The sequence below is a fragment of the Oryctolagus cuniculus genome, chromosome 9 (genome assembly GCF_051225735.1).
Source record: "Oryctolagus cuniculus isolate XC-2025 breed Fujian yellow rabbit chromosome 9, ASM5122573v1, whole genome shotgun sequence".
NCBI lineage: Eukaryota > Metazoa > Chordata > Mammalia > Lagomorpha > Leporidae > Oryctolagus > Oryctolagus cuniculus.
The window spans coordinates 25,582,520-25,599,246 of NC_142875.1; positions in this window are offsets into that span (position 1 = coordinate 25,582,520).

Consider the following 16,727-nt stretch of genomic DNA (forward strand, 5'->3'; position numbering starts at 1 on the left):
CTTATTTATCTTTTGATTTCTTCTATGATCCACTGATCATTCAGAAACATGTTGTTCATTCTCCATGTGTTTGCATGTTATGTAGAGATTCTTGAGTTGTTGATTTCCAGCTTCATTGCATTGTGGTCTGAGAAGATGAATTTGAATTTGCCGAGACTCACTTTATAGCCCAGCATATGTTCAATCCTAGAGAAAGTTCCATGCACTGGGAAGAAACACGTGTTGTCTTTTCGGTAGTGTGGAAGGCTCTGTAGCTAGGTCTATTTGGTCTATAGTGTCAATTAGTCTGTTGTTTCCTTGTTGATTTTCTGTCTGCTTGATTCCTGAAAGTGGAGTATTGAAGTCCCTGTTACTATTGTATTTTAGTTTGTATCTCCCTTTAAATCCCTCATCATTCTTTCAAATAGCCAGGCACCCTGTGCTTAGGGGCATACACATTTATGATAGTCACATCTGCCTGTTGAATTATCCTTTAATCATTATATAGTGTCCTTTGTCTCCTTTAATAGTTTTTGTGTTAACGCCTATTTTGTCTTTTATTAGGATGGCTACACCAGCCCTTTTTTGATTTCTGTTTGCATGGAATATCTTTTTCCATCCTTTCACTTTCATTCTGCATGTGTCTGTTGGCAAGGTGTGTTTCCTGTAGGCAGCAGATAGATGGGTGTTCTTTTTTTATAATCCATTCAGCTAGTCTGTGTCTTTTAGCTGGAAGTTGAGACCATTTATACTCAGTGTGACTATTGTTAAATACTGTATTTTCCCTGACATGCTTCCTTAAATAAACCTGTTTATATATTTTGGATTTAGTTTGTGCTTTTGCTGGGTCATTTTCTATGTTCATCTTTTGTAATGAAGTTCCTGTTTCTGCGTTTCTATGTGTAGCACATCATTGAGCCAGCATTATATGGCTGGATGTGAAGATACAAATTCTTTGAATTTCTAGTTTTTGTGGAAAATCCTTATTTCTCCTTCATTCATTAATGAGAGTTTTGCAAGCTACAGTATTCTGGGTTGAGAAGTTTTATTTTTTCCTTTATAAGATGGAATATATTTTGCCATTGTCTCCTTACCTGTAGGGTTTGCAATGAGAAGCCTGGTGTGAATCTAATTGGATTACCTCTGAATATGATTTGTCATTTCTCCCAGGCACATTTTAAAATCTATTCTTTATGTTTCACTGAGCTGAGTGTTAACACAATGTGTCATGGTGAATTCCTTTTCTGATAATCTCTGTTGGGAGTTCTGTGTATTTCTTGTACTTGGAATTCTCTTTCAATTTTCCTATTGTATAAGTTTTCTGATATAATTTCATTAAGAAGGCTCTCTAATCCATTCTCTCTTTCCACACTTTTTGGAACTCCCATGATCTGTACATTGGATCAGTTGATAGAGTCTTGTAAATTTTCAACCATAATTTTTAATTTTCTAATTTCTTCTTTTTGTGTTTGGTCTGATGGCATTATTTTTAGAAGTTTGTCTTCTAGTTCTGATATTCTCTCTTCTATCTCATCTGTTCTATTTTTAAGAAATTCCACTGCATTTTTTATCTGGTAATTAAATTTCTCATTTCCAGTATTTCATTTTGGTTTCTCTTTAAAATCTAAATTTCTTGGGAGTGCTTTTCATTTAGATCTTGAATCTGTTTCTAATTGCTTCTAAGTAGTCTCATTATTAATTTTCTGAATTCCTTTCTGGCATGGTCTCAATCATCTTCTTTAGCCTCTATTATTGAAGATTTAGATTGCTCCATTGGTGATTTCAAAAATTCTTCCTTATTCTTATTCAGGATTTTACCTTTGTTCTTTGGCATTTCTGTTTGGTTTCTGTTTGGTTTTATTTTTAAATTGATTTCCCTCTGCTATGAGCCACTATGTGTGCCCATTGCAAGTAGAAGCACACATTCCATCTCCTGGACCTTTGTTTCTTTCTGGGTCCATATGGAGGCAGGTACCAGGACTTTGGTGTGCTAAACCACACCTACTGGGGCTGGAGTCCCTGCTCACTTGTTCTTAAAATGAGCGTAGGTTTTTGATGTTTAGTATTATTTGTAGTTGTACAACTTGCATGATAGAGGGGAAGTCACTCTGAATTGTGATCCTTGTTACTGGGTGGGGTGTGTTGTGAGGTGGCGACCACAACTGTTGGGTTTGTGCACGAGAGGTAAAAGTAGCAGCCCACTGCCTACACTCAAAAAATGTAAGCAATCAATATAGCTTCTCCCTGAAGGCTGTAGCTCCACTGGAGGGAGGGAGGAGACACCAATGGATTGTGACATGTTCTACCTCTCCATCCACCCCCCAGAATTTCTCTTCCTTCCCACTGAGAGCTCCAAGTGCTCTTCATCAAATTTCCCCACTCATCACTGTGTGCATCTCCAAGAACTTGCAACCTCTCACCTGGTTTGCTGAGGAAGTGGCGCCTGTCTCCTTGCTGGGTCCTTGTGCTGCTCCTTCTCTGTGCTTTAGCCACCTCTCTGGTTCCCCTGGCTTGGACTTGAGAAGTCTCTGGTAGATTCCTGGGCCACTCCACGAGAACTTTTTGTGATTCTGCCACCTGCTCTTATCCCCTCTATTCATTAATTACCCATTTTTCCCTGTGCCACTCCAAATGTCAAACTGTCAAAACCACCATCTTGCCCCAACCCACTCCAGGTCAAGACATTAACCTTTTATGTAGTTTTCAGATTGAACATAATATAGATTAAATTATGTTTTATGCTATTTTGCAATACCCTACCAGAAAAAAAACTGCTATGTATCACACATTTTCATAAGCACATGTGCTTATATAACCATAAATACATATGCATTATATATAACTATGCATAAACATGATCAGATTAATACATAGGTATATAGCTTATATACATTAAACTAGATAATACTGTAAATATGATACCCTGTTGTATCAGAATATACCAACTAGATAATAATTAATAACAATTAATATTGCTCTAAGGTCATTTACTGAGTCATACTATTAAAAATTACAATTTTAGATATAATTACTATTGCATACAATTCTTCACAGAGTATTGTCATGAATATGTCTCTGCACACTTTTTTTTTTTTTTTACAGGCAGAGTGGACAGTGAGAGAGAGAGAGAGAGAGAGACCGAGAGAAAGGTCTTCCTTTTGCCTTTGGTTCACCCTCCAATGGCCGCCGTGGCAGGTGAGCTGCGGCCAGCGTACCGCGCTGACCCGAAGCCAGGAGCCAGGTACTTATCCTGGTCTCCCATGGGGTGCAGGGTCCAAGCACCTGGGCCATCCTCCACTGCACTCCCTAGCCACAACAGAGAGCTGGCCTGGAAGAGGGGCAATCGGGACAGAATCCTGCGCCCTGACCGGGACTAGAACCTGGGGTGCCGGTGCCGCTAGGTGGAGGATTAACCTATTGAGCCGCAGCGCCAGCCTCTGCACACTTATTTAACAATTTTGTTGGATAAGCTCATCAGAGGAGAAACTATTGAATTTTTTGTTCCGTTTTTCCAAGTGGTTATAAAAATGTACAAATAATAGTGTGTATGAAAGGATCCATTTTATCACTGCATACTAAAATTCAAACATAACTAAATTAAATTAGTCATTAAAATACCAGTTTTAATAATAATTTTAAAAAGTTGGAGTGCCAGTGTTATTGTGCATTATGTCATTCCTTGCAGTGTCAGCATTCAGTATCAGAGCGCCAGTTTGAGTCTGGCACTCCCACTTCCCATCCAGCTTCCTGATAATGCACCTAAGGGAGGAGATTATGGCTCGAGATGTTGGACCCCTGAAATCAATTTTGCAAACCAGGGTAGAGTCTTGATTCCTAGCTTCAGCCTAGCACAGACCTTGCTGTTGGAGAGCAGACGAAAGATTCTTTCTTGTCTGACTTCCTTCTTTCCTCCCTTCTTTCATTCCTTCCTTCCTCACTTCCATCTTCCCTTCCTTCTCTCATTTTCGCTCTCATGTTTCTCCCTCTAATTCACTCTGCTTCAAATAAATTAACAAATAAACAAATCTTCAAAAAGTAAGAGTAAACATTAATCAAATGCAATTTTAACAAAATTGTCAAGTAGAAAACTGGAAAAATAATTACATAATGCTATCACAATGTTTGTTGTGGAACAGACCAAGGGACATTCCAGACCCAAGTCATTCACATGAGATGTGAAGCTATGGAACAGACAATAGGTTGACCATACTTTCATTTTATTTCTATTCTCTCACATTCTATTATGAGAGAATGGTTTTTATCCATGTGTATCTGCCTTCTTCATGATTTCAAGGATAATGAGGAGAAAATCTCCATCTATTCTCTCCCGTTTCTCCTATTATTTTAGTTTTTCTCAGTGTTGATTTTACAGACACTTAAAATATCACATAATATTGTCTCAAAATTAGATAACAGAGTAGCGTGCTATATACTCTTTGTCTAATCACATGTAAAAACTTATTTTACTTTTCGTTTAAATTCATTAAATACAGTGAATACAAATCTTTTGTTCATTTTATCTTAGTTATAAAATATAGTTAATGTTTTGTTCTTATTTTTGTATAGAAACTGTCTAACTTTTGATATAATAGCTAAATTGTGTATAGTATTTACATGTGAAACTTTTATAAAATTTTGCTTAACTTTTGGAAAAACATGAGGGATGGTGTTTTCTCTACCTTTTAAATGAGAAGAAAGCTCAGATTTAAATTAATAAATATACATCTGTGACTATGGAACTAATTGAATGGCTTGGTATATATTTGACCTAAACTTATTCTAAGCTGAAACATTTAACCACTGTATTTCATTATACTATAGCAGATACGATTACTAAATCATAGTGCCTGCTGAGGTAAAAGACATTTACAAATAGGATACTTTAGTTATTGCTAATAGTAGCATAGTACAGTTAACTCTGAATAGGTTTTTCAAGTTTCCCAAGTGATAAGATTTATAGAATATATTGAAGTGCTATCATAATATTAAATTTATATTGCATGAATTTCATAGTATCTGTGTAACATTGTCCTATGTTTTTCAAATGGGGGGGGCGATGTCCAGTATATTTAGCTTTAAGTGATAAATATTTCAAGACATGAAGAAATACAAGTAGGTAGCATGGTGGCAGCCTGTATACGTTGAACGACAGTGAGTCGTAATTGTTCTCAAAGCAATTCTGCCTTCCTGCACTCAATCTGTGACATTATGTGTCTCAGTTTCTGAATTTCGTAAATGAGTAGGATGAGGGTATCTGCATCACAAGGTCTCTATGATATTTAGTTAATACGTGAAAAACATGTAGACAGTTCCCAGATACATTAGAGCTATGTAGGTGTCTTAAAATTTTATAAATGATTTAAATTTAGTTTGATAAATGGAAGTTTATTTTGCCATCTACTTGTGCTTAGAGAATGCATCACCCACTATCATTTTTTAAGAAATATCTTGAAAATGGAGTTACTAAGATCTAATTTTGAAGGCAGGCATCGTGGTACTACAAGGTAGGTTTCCTGTTTCAGTCCTGGTTATTCTGTTTCTGATCTAGCTTCTGGTTAATGTATTTGCATAGCAACTGATGGTTACTTATATGCTTGGATCCCTGTCCATCATGTGGGAGGCCCAGATGGAATTCCTGGCTCCTGGATTTGGTGTGGCCCAGACCTATACTTTGAAACATTTGGGAAAGTTGCATCTAAGAAGGGTGCATCTTAAAATATTGGGGAAAATGTCTAATTGTTAATGTGTTGGAAAATTTAATATAAGAAATGTTTTATGGCAGAACAGATTGATAAACAGAACAATTAAACAAAAGAGATAAAATCATGGGAAAATTGTATAATGAATGGAGTGCAATCATTTTCTTTTTAAGATTTATGTATTTGAGGCCGGCGCCGCGGCTCACTAGGCTAATCCTCCGCCTTGCAGCACCGGCACACCGGGTTCTAGTCCCGGTCAGGGCGCTGGATTCTGTCCCGGTTGCCCCTCTTCCAGGCCAGCTCTCTGCTGTGGCCAGGGAATGCAGTGGAGGATGGCCCAAGTGCTTGGGCCCTGCACCCCATGGGAGACCAGGATAAGTACCTGGCTCCTGCCATCGGATCAGCGCGGTACACTGGCCGCAGTGCACCTGCCGCTGCGGCCATTGGAGGGTGAACCAACGGCAAAGGAAGACCTTTCTCTCTGTCTCTCTCTCTCACTGTCCACTCTGCCTGTCAAAAGAAAAAAAAAAGATTTATGTATTTGAATGCCAGGATTATAGAGAGAATGAGGGAGAGACCTTCCATCTGCTGGGTTCATTCCACAAATGGCCACAAAAACCAGCGCTGGTCCAGGCTAAAGCCAGGAAACAGGAGATACATCCAAATCTCTGTCATTGGTAGCAGGGGCCCACGTACTTAGGCCACAGTCTGCTACTTTTCCCAGGCCACTGCATGGAGCTGGATTGGAAATGGAGCAATCAGGATACCAAGAGGAACCCATACTGGATGTTGGTGTGTCACAGGTGGCAATGCTACCCACTACACTACAATCCTTGCCCTGGTGTGCAATTGTTAATAGGGAGATTCTAAAAAAAAATGGGAAAGCCAATGATTAGAAATCAAATCAACAAATAGTCTTAATATATGGAAAAAGAGTTTAAAACACACTCATTCAGAGCAATGTAATTGTTCTTAATATATAGAACAATGAATGCTGCTCTTAACAAGGGTTTTTTTTTTGAATAGTAAAATATTCTAATATGCAATTAATTATCCCTCAAGTTGACAAAATGCAATAATTACATCATATATTTTGATGAAAACTTATAATTTTGGCTCCATTTAAGACATCTCTAGAATAAATGCAAAGCAACAGAAACACCATGAAAGGAAATTTGACAATATCTTGCTAAATGACATAATATATTTATACTTTCATTCAACACAACTCTTTCTAGAAATATTCATTCACAATTATACAAAAAGGCACGTGTAAGATGTTGCCCTTTGTATATTTATTATGGTAAAGTATAGAAAACAATCCAAATGTCCATGTACAACAGAACACATGATGAAATTCCTCTCTATGTACTTTCCCTAAAAAAATTTCTGAGTAAGCCGATACAAGTCAAAGAATCTTAGTTTGCTTCAGTTATCTTATTTACAAGATGATGCAGCTCATTTAATGTAATGGAATTTTGTATAGAAACAAATTACTCAACTTGTCTTGTATCTTGGAACAATAATCTTTCATTTCATATTGTGTTTTTTGATAATTTATTAATGAAAGATTGTTGATGGAAAAATTTCTTAACGTAACATCATAAATTTAGTTCGTTTTTAAAATTTGGGAATGGGCAATATGGTGCTTAAACAGCCACCTGGAATATCTACATCCAATATCAGTGTGCCTGGGTTTGAGTCCAATCTTCTCCACTCCTGAATCCAACTTACTGCTAATGTGCAGCTTGAGAGGCAGTAGATGGCAGTGCAAGTACAAGGATCCCTGCCACTTGCTTGTCAAACCCAGCTGGACTTCCTGGCTCCTAGCTTCCCCTTGGCCCAGCCTCAGCTGTTGAGTTGGTGAATGGGAGATCCCTTTCTCTCTGTCTCTGTTGCTCTGCTTGTCAAATAAATAAATAAAAATGAGCAAATCTTTAAATAAGTGGTTAAGCAGATTAATCTTCAATATTAGTAATATGCTATTTAGAGCATTCAAATACTGTATGTATGCAAAATGCCATTTAAGAATTTATTTTGCTAAGAATGGCTAATACTTTATTATTTTAAAAAGATAGCATATAAATATAGTGACTGAGCCTTATTAATAGTGATTATTTAATTAGAATTTTCGATCAGTTCTGCTATTTGAAAATTGTAGTAGCGCTTCAAGAAGCAATGTGGTTTTGTTTGTGTGTTTGCTTGATATTACTGTAGTTTCCTCACATGTAATTTGGGACTTATTATAGGACCTGAAAATCGACAGCATGTTTGCCATTAGAATTAAAGGAACTCATGAAAGGGAAATGCTTAAAATATTGCTTGATGTGAAGTAAACACTGAATATTATTGTGCTCAATGCTAAAGGGTCTGAGAGTTGTACAAACAATTCTCAGGTGACAGTAAAGAACACACTGTATCTATTGGCAGTAAGCTTTTAACTTTACTTTTTTATTTAAACATTTGAACAACACACAAAATTGTACTTTTTTATGGGATACCATGTGGTCTTTCTACTCTTCCATACATTATGTAATGTCCAATTATGATAAATAGATCTGTCTTGTCAAACATCTACCATTTCTTTATTGAAAAACCATTCAAACCTCTATCTTCTAGTTTTTTTAAATAGTGAAACATATACTATCTGTGGTCACCTTACAGTTCAGTAGGGCCCAGAATTCCTTAATCGTATATCACCGTAAGTACATACCCACTAATCAACAATTCAGCATACTTTCCTTTCTTTTGATGTTCAGCCTATAACAAACTCCATTTTAATTTTATCTTCTATGAGAGTACCCTTTTATTTTGGACTCCACATATAAATTTGATCCCAACCTAATGAAATTCATTCCAATGTCAAGTCTTCATATTTTTTTCCAATAGTTTCCAAAATCAGTAACTCCATGTTATCTTTTACTCTGTTACTAATTAAAGGAGATGCCCTTTTATCTCTTGTCTCTTTCCAATTGTCCTGTAAATGCACTTCTGAACAGCATGGAATAAATTCAGCCCCTTCCCTGTGGACTTAAAAAGAATTCCTGTACACTATTGACTTCATTTTGAGCAAAAGTTAGAGATCCTGCAGTACTGTCACCAATAATTCAAACATTTCCGCACTCACCAGTTACCAATTATCTCAGATGCCTAACTCCAATATTCATTCATTATATGAGTCAATGAGCTCAATAACTCTGCCAATCTAATTAGAGCAAAGCTTTGTACATCCCCTTGTTCTCACAATAGTTTTGTGCCTTGAGGGTTTCAGAAGCCAAAGCACTGCCTCCAAGGGTTTCTACCCTTGTGAAGCCTGGTGTCTTGCTTCCTACTGGGGAAACTCTCTGCTATGACTTACCCTCTGCCACAGGCTCCCATGTCACAATGTTTCTGTCATATCATCTCCAGCTCCTGGGTAGAAGCCAAGAGGCCCCAAATGAATCTCTTAACAGTTTTCCCAATCAAAGAATTGGGGATAGTTAAATGCCTTTATAGGTGCTCCGTGGGGTGCCCTACTCCCCACACTTCCTATTTAAAGAGAAGGAGTGAAGGATAATGAAGAAAAAATTCCTTAAATTTCAGATTCATCTCAGATTAAGTTCAATCACGTATTTTCCCAAAGGGTTAATGGAGAAGAGCAGCTCATTTTTCACTCTAGAAGCATTTAATTGAATTTTAATTCTCACACAGTATGGGCCAAGGGTAGAATGAAATATCAGAGAATGGAGCGTGGCACTGTGAAGAGCTTCCAATAAAACAGAGCTCTCTGAATCTAGGAACCCTGGAAAGAAGAGCTGAAAGCTTGTCTCTCTAGTCCCCAAAATCAGCTCCCGGAAAAATGGATCAAGCTCTAAAAGATATGATTAATTTATTATTTTCCAGTTCTAGTCAAAGAAGAAATTCTTCCTGACTTTCTGTCTGTTGTCCACATTTCTTGATTACAGTCACTTAATTATTTATCAAAATATTTTTTGAAAATGTGCATATATTTTGTTTTTATCAAAATATGCCCAGGAAATATATCAGTTATATATAAACTTGAACTGTAAGGAAGCACAATATCCATTTTATCTTGCAAACCTTGAGTGTTATTGAAATTTACGATGATGATAATGGTTAAAAACTTACATGCATTCATAATCCACATGCCAATCCCCTGTTTTATAATTCATTTTAAAACTGACAGTGCCTAACATTTAAGGACACATGTCTTTGAATCTGACCTGAACCACAAATTTTGTATGTTTTGTCCAATGAATAATTTATAGATGGTTCTATTCAGAATTTGTCATGCATATCAAAGTAAATGAGAAAAATAAATGAATAGTGAATGTATAAAAGTCACAATTTGGGGGCTGGCACTGTGGTATTGTGAGTTAAGCCACCACCTGCAGTGCCGGCATCCCATATGGACCCTGGTTCAAGTCCCAGCTACTCCATTCTGGATCCAGCTCCCTGCTAATGTGCCGGGGAAGCAGAGGAAGAATGCTCAAGTACTTGGGCCCCTGCACTCGTGAGAGACCTGGAAGAAGCTTCTGGTTCCTAGCTTTGGATCAGCCCAGCTCAGGTTGTTGCGGCCATTTGGAGAGTGAAGCAGCAGATAGAAGAGCTCTCTCTGACTCTCCCTCTGTCTTTCTCTGTAACTCTGGCTTTTAAATAAATAAATAAATAAATAAATCTTTTTTTTTTAAGTCACAATTCAACGTTGTGAGTTAAAACCATAGGAGTAATAACCACACATAATACTCTTTCTGCAAAAATTTGGAAGTATAATATTCCATAAATTTCTATGTAAAAGTTTGCACACCTTATTCCAAAGGAAATGATTTATATTCCAAATGCCAATCCTGCATATTAGAAATTATATTATGCATAAGACTTGGAAAAATTATTTAAAGCACAAGTATTTCAGGTTTCTCACTTTGAATGGAAATAGTAATAATTTCTCTCAGAGAGATATCATGAAGACTACATGATTTAAGTTACTAAAAAGGATTTCAAGAACCACAGAATATCATATAACTTAAAAAATGATTAGATGCTCGTATACATTTGGCGTAATACTGAAGATACCACTTGGGATGCCCATATCTCATATTAGAGGGCCTGGGTTTGATTTCTGGCTCCTCTCTTCATTTCAGGTTCTTCCAGTTGAGCACACTGTGAGGCAGTTAAGTGATAATTGAACTAGTTTGGATCCTACCACCACCAAGGGTGACCTGGGTTGAGTTCTTGGCTCTTGGCTTTAGGCTGGCCCAGCCTCAGCTGTTTTCAGCATTTGGGGACTAAGCAGATGGGAGATCGCTGTCTGTCTCTCCCTTTCCTGGATTTTCAAACTATATAGTTATTTTAATGAATAAGTTATTTGAATTAAAGTTTAAATTTACCAATAGGGAAAGTGAAGCATAGGTGGATTAATTTTTTTTCAATATCACAATACTAATACGTTCAAGAGGTAGGAAAACTGATTCTATCAGAAAATTCATCCACTCTGAAAATCTTTTCATACAATGTCATGAATCATTTCGATAAGTGTATTTTAGGTATATTTTATGTAAATAAGACATTAAGATTTGTTTATACTAATACTTTTAAAGTTTCAGTTTTGTAGGTAAATTGAGGACTTCCAAAATGAAAAAGAACTGTATGTGTTTTTATATTTGAGCTAATGGATAGGAGATCGAAATCCCACTCTCTACCTCTCTGTAAATCTGACTTTCAAGTAAATAAGCACAAAAATCTTAAAAAAATTATCCCTAGTAAATTTGAAAAATATTTTCTTTGTATTTACATGTAAGTTTTTAGCTAAAGAATATTTTGGCTATTAAAAGGAAATTCTTAGAACAGGTTTACCATATGTTTTCCTGCCTTCATTCTGGTTGATAGAGATGGCATAGGCAGATACATCTGGGGTTTTAAATAATGTTCAGTTGCTAGAGTGCTGTCTATTGTGTTCACTGAGACAGATTTGGATTTGTATTCTGACTGACTAGACTAAGCATAAAGAATGGATATAAACTAAAAATTATTGTTCAATCTATTTCTTTCCAGTGGGAACTGACAGTGTTATAGATATTTTTGTTCTTTCCAATTTCAGTTTCTTCACCTAAACTTTGTATTTCCAACACTGGTCTGTGTGAAAAATTCTCTTTATAGTCTGAGAACTTTCATTCCTCTAAGGAAACTGAAAAGAGAAAATAAGGATTTGCAAAATTAATATGACACAGAAAACCATTATCTACAGCTTTCTTTAAAATGACAAGAATTTTGTAAACAAAATAAAAGCAACAATAATTTGATGTTTTAGAATAATATCATTGGCCGGCGCCGCGGCTCACTAGGCTAATCCTCTGCCTTGCGGCACCGGCACACCGGGTTCTAGTCCCGGTCGGGGCACCGGAGTCTGTCCCGGTTGCCCTTCTTCCAGGCCAGCTCTCTGCTGTGGCCAGGGAGTGCAGTGGAGGATGGCCCAGGTGCTTGGGCTCTGCACCCCATGGGAGACCAGGAGAAGCACCTGGCTCCTGGCATCGGATCAGCGTGGTGCTCCGGCCGCAGTGCACCAGCTGCGGCGGCCACTGGAGGGTGAACCAACGGCAAAAGGAAGACCTTTCTCTCTGTCTCTCTCTCTCACTCTCCACTCTGCCTGTCAAAAAAAAAAAAAAAAAAAAAAAAAAAAAAAAGAAGAAGAATATCATCAGTGCCCACAAGGATTAATTTATTGCTAATTAAAATTACTGATTCTGTTTTATCTAATGACAGAGATACTGATTTACTACCCAAGTTCCTATAATTTATTATCTTCACATGGAAATGACAAATACTTTAGGAGATTAGAATGTGATGATTAGCCTGATATAATAAAACGCTATGTACACTGACCAAAACATCACTTTGTACTCCACAAATGTTAATGACTTTGTCAATTTATAATAAAAATACAAAGGAAACAATCTATATAAAATTATATCTTATAAAACAGATCAGATTTTCCACTTGCAAATTTAGATCTAATTTTCTAAATCTCTTTTCTTTCATGTATGCATGTTGTATAATTAGTTGTCTTTTTAAAAATCTTATATCTTGTACTACTTTTATTTCAGAACACATAAACCAACCTCACATTTTTTAAAGATTAACTTTATTTATTTGAAAGAGAGAAGGAGAGAGAGAGAGAGAGAGAGAGAGAGAAAGAGAACACTTCCATTCACCGGTTCACTCCCCAAATGGCTGCAACAGCCGAGGCTGGGACAGAATGAAACCAGGAGCCAGGAGCTTCTTTTGGGACTCCCACGTGGATGCAGGGGCCCAAGTGCTTGGGCTGTTCTCTGCTGCTTTCCCAGGCACACTAGCAGAAAGCAGCCAGGATTGAACTGGTTCCCATATGAGATGCTGGTGTTACAGGCAGTGGCTTATCCCTCTGCATCACAAAGATGGCCCCAACATCATTTTTTTTGACACTAGTTTTTTCACTGAGTAAACTCAACACTTTTATTGATTGAGATTCCTATTGCATTGTAGAGTGTTTCCAGTCTTTTGTAATTATAAAAGATGTTGCAATGAAGAGATCAGTATACAATTATGTAAACACAGAAAGACCTGCTGGATTGATTTTAAAAAATGGATTGGTCATTTAAGGCATAAATGCATCTGCAGTATTAGCCACTACCCTCCCGGGCCACAGCAGGTGGAGGACTAACGAAATGAGCCACGGTGCCGGCCCCAGTGTTCACTTCTAACCTCAACAGTCCCTCTTTTTGTTGTCTCTACCATAAAATCTCTCTCCTTGTTTGGGCTATTATGCAAGAAACAATTCCTAGGACATTTGGACTCACATTGAGATATACAAAAGAATCTGTATTTCAACATATGTAGAATTCTAGAGCTTATATACCAATTAACAGAGGCAGATAATACGTATCTTAATTTTCTGAAGCAGGTTCGATGATCATTTGGCAGATTTTCCATGAGCTATACCTTGAGACATATTGCTTTTGGATTATTGATTAGTTTAGCTTTATGTTTGCAGTATTGCAGGGTAGTTTATTTTTAATGAAATGGTTCTGAAACTAAAGGATTGGAGCTGTAAATCCATACACAGAATTCCATATAACAGTTTGGCATAAACAGTTATATTCTCTGAAATATTTCCATACTTAAATAACAAGCAAGACTCTTAATTCCTTGTAAGGGTTAAATGATCCCATAACTTATTTTTTGTAGATAGTATTGTATTGATCACAAGGTTTTTTAAAATTTTTTTCTTTTTAATAGATATCTCCAAATCAATATACATTCTTAATTATGTCCTTAAGTCTGATTAGTACTAATGATTGGGTACTTAGCTTAGTAGATCAATACGATGTGCTGGCGTCTCAATTCATTTTCCCCCAGTAGATTGTGTGTGTGGCTTCTGTGGTTAATTCTGATACTGATAAATTTCTGGGCAAGGGTATTGAAGAGTTACCTGTCTGCAATTTCAGAAACAATGATCTAACCTCTGAGCAGATCTGATACAACACGGATGTAGGTTTCTGAGTAATTTAAGTTCTATAACCATAAAGATTCCAAGCCATTGCAAGTGATATTAAGTGTTACTAGAGAAAATGACTTTGACATGATCCATAACATAATTTATCCCATATCCAAGAATACGGTGTTTTGATCATAGTAATTATTTTATATTGATATGAATTGACTGAACTTGATATAAAGAAAAAACATAAATCAAATTATCAAAAATGTATACCTTACATCAAAGGAAAGGAAGAGGAGAAAAATCATATAGTGAGCACTAGTTATTTTTGCAGGACTATCATAGGCCCTTTATAGCATAGTCACTGGGAGTTTATTATAATTAAATTTTGAAACTACAATGCTTTGATTACCCATGGTGAATAACACTTAGAGATCTACTGTGCAACATAGTGCTATGGTTAGGAATTCTGTATTCATAATTAAAAACTTGCGAAGAGCATAGGCACTATAATAAATATTCTTATCTCAAAAAGCAGTAATAAATAAGAAGGCAGAGGGACTACCGAAGGTAGTGGATAGATGTTTCCAGCTTAGATTCTGGTGATGGATTTGCCCAGGTATATAATATGGGTTCTTAAATTAATCTAGGTTTACACATTAAGAGTGTACAACTTTTTGCGTATCAATCATACTTTAAATTATCAAAATGTTTGCTATGTGTGTCAGAGGGTGAGCATAACATTTATGTGGCATAGTTTTGAGTACAAGTCCTAAGTTTATGCTTTTTACATGTATTGAGTACTAATTCTTATTTTTATTATCTTTTTGAAAAAGGAGAATGGATTTAGAAAGATAAATTTTTCTCAAAATAGTGTGGAGGGCATTTTAATTTCATATCAAGCATCCAACATGAGAATCACATTTCCAATACTAATGTTAAAGAATCAAATATTCTGTATATTCTCTCCCTGTAGGTATACTGCATGATGCCAAATTATAATTGCAATGCCTTTCAAGTTTGTAATGAGAAATGCAAACAGTTAGGCAAAAATATTTGTAAACTTCTTGGAACACTTTTATTTCTAGACATTTACATGGAAAACTACTACTTTATTAGATTGTGAGGTGAGCTTGAAATCAGAAAAAAATTATTTATGAAGGATTTCTCAGCTAAACTTGGAAAATCCCCACCTTCATATATTTGCTTGCACAATCTCTGCTTCTCTCACTAATTGAGGATTTTAGCTTGCGGGTTCTTTACAGGTATAGTTGAAATATCTCACGTGTACTCTCATCATACTTTTGGATAGTTTTAAGTTGCATACGTGAATTGCAAGGGATGGGCCGAGGATTCAGCAATCAGATAACTGTGGTTGAGTAATGAAGGAGAGGAAATGGGAAAGAATCATAAGAGGATTATCTTATTTGGGTCTAGCATTTGAATATATGGTACTTTTCACTAGGGGAGACAGAGAGGTAGATAAAATGATAGACATATGTATGATATATACACTCATTGATACATTAAATATAGTCTTACATGGAGCAATGCTGGATGTAAGTTGGGAGTCATAATTTCAGTGTTGAGAACAAAAAATATCAACTGAAAATAATGATGAAAAGAAAAAAATTATATAAAATTTTAGCCTACAAAACAATCATGAGATAATCCTTGAATTACTTTCCATGATATTAATGCCAGAAAAATTTAATTAGAATTTGAGGTATCTCAAACTACTTAGCATACATTGGTAAACAAACTTTTTCTTTATTTCTACAAATTGCTAATAATTTCTAAGTTGTCAGATTTGCCTCATTGTTTTCAGAAAAACCTAATTTGTCTCCAAGGTTTGGAGAAGGAACTACATATTAATATTAGCACAGCTAGGTGTTCTGAAACATGTCAGTTGAAAGAACTGGTCATTATTAAAAACAGAAAAAGAATGAGAGCTAAAGAAGTAAACAATGTTGGTGTTATTCAAGTAGCATAACTAGAAGATGTATGTTCTCACTAATTCTGGAAAAAAGTGCATATCCACTTAGGGGATAGATGCATCCAACAATCAGAATTTATTAGTATTAACATTCTCCATTTATTTATATTTTATGACTACCCAGCAATGCTTGAAAAAAATTGTATCACATTTTAATGCAATTAAATTTTAATGCAAATCTATCTTAAAGGATGAAACATATGGATGAAGTGGGAAGTAAGTAGCACAAAGCATTGTCATAAAATGATAAATTGACATGTGAATTTGTATATTGGTGTTTGAGAGCTCGGTCAATCTGGCCTACTCATGAGAAACAGATCCATGGCAGTGGGCTACTAAAAGTAGATTTCTGCCCAGCTATCTATACAAGACCAGGGACATTTTTTTGTCATAGTAAAGTTGTCCTGTGTGCCTTCTGGTTGACAGCCAACTTATTTCTCCTGATGACACTTTGACTTCCCCTGCTCTTCCTATTTGCACTTCAACAGGTTCTACTTGATTGAAGGGCCCCCTCAAGCCTGCACAAATGGAAATAACTCTCTTAATTAGAGTTCTCAGTATGTGCCTGAAAACCTTCTGT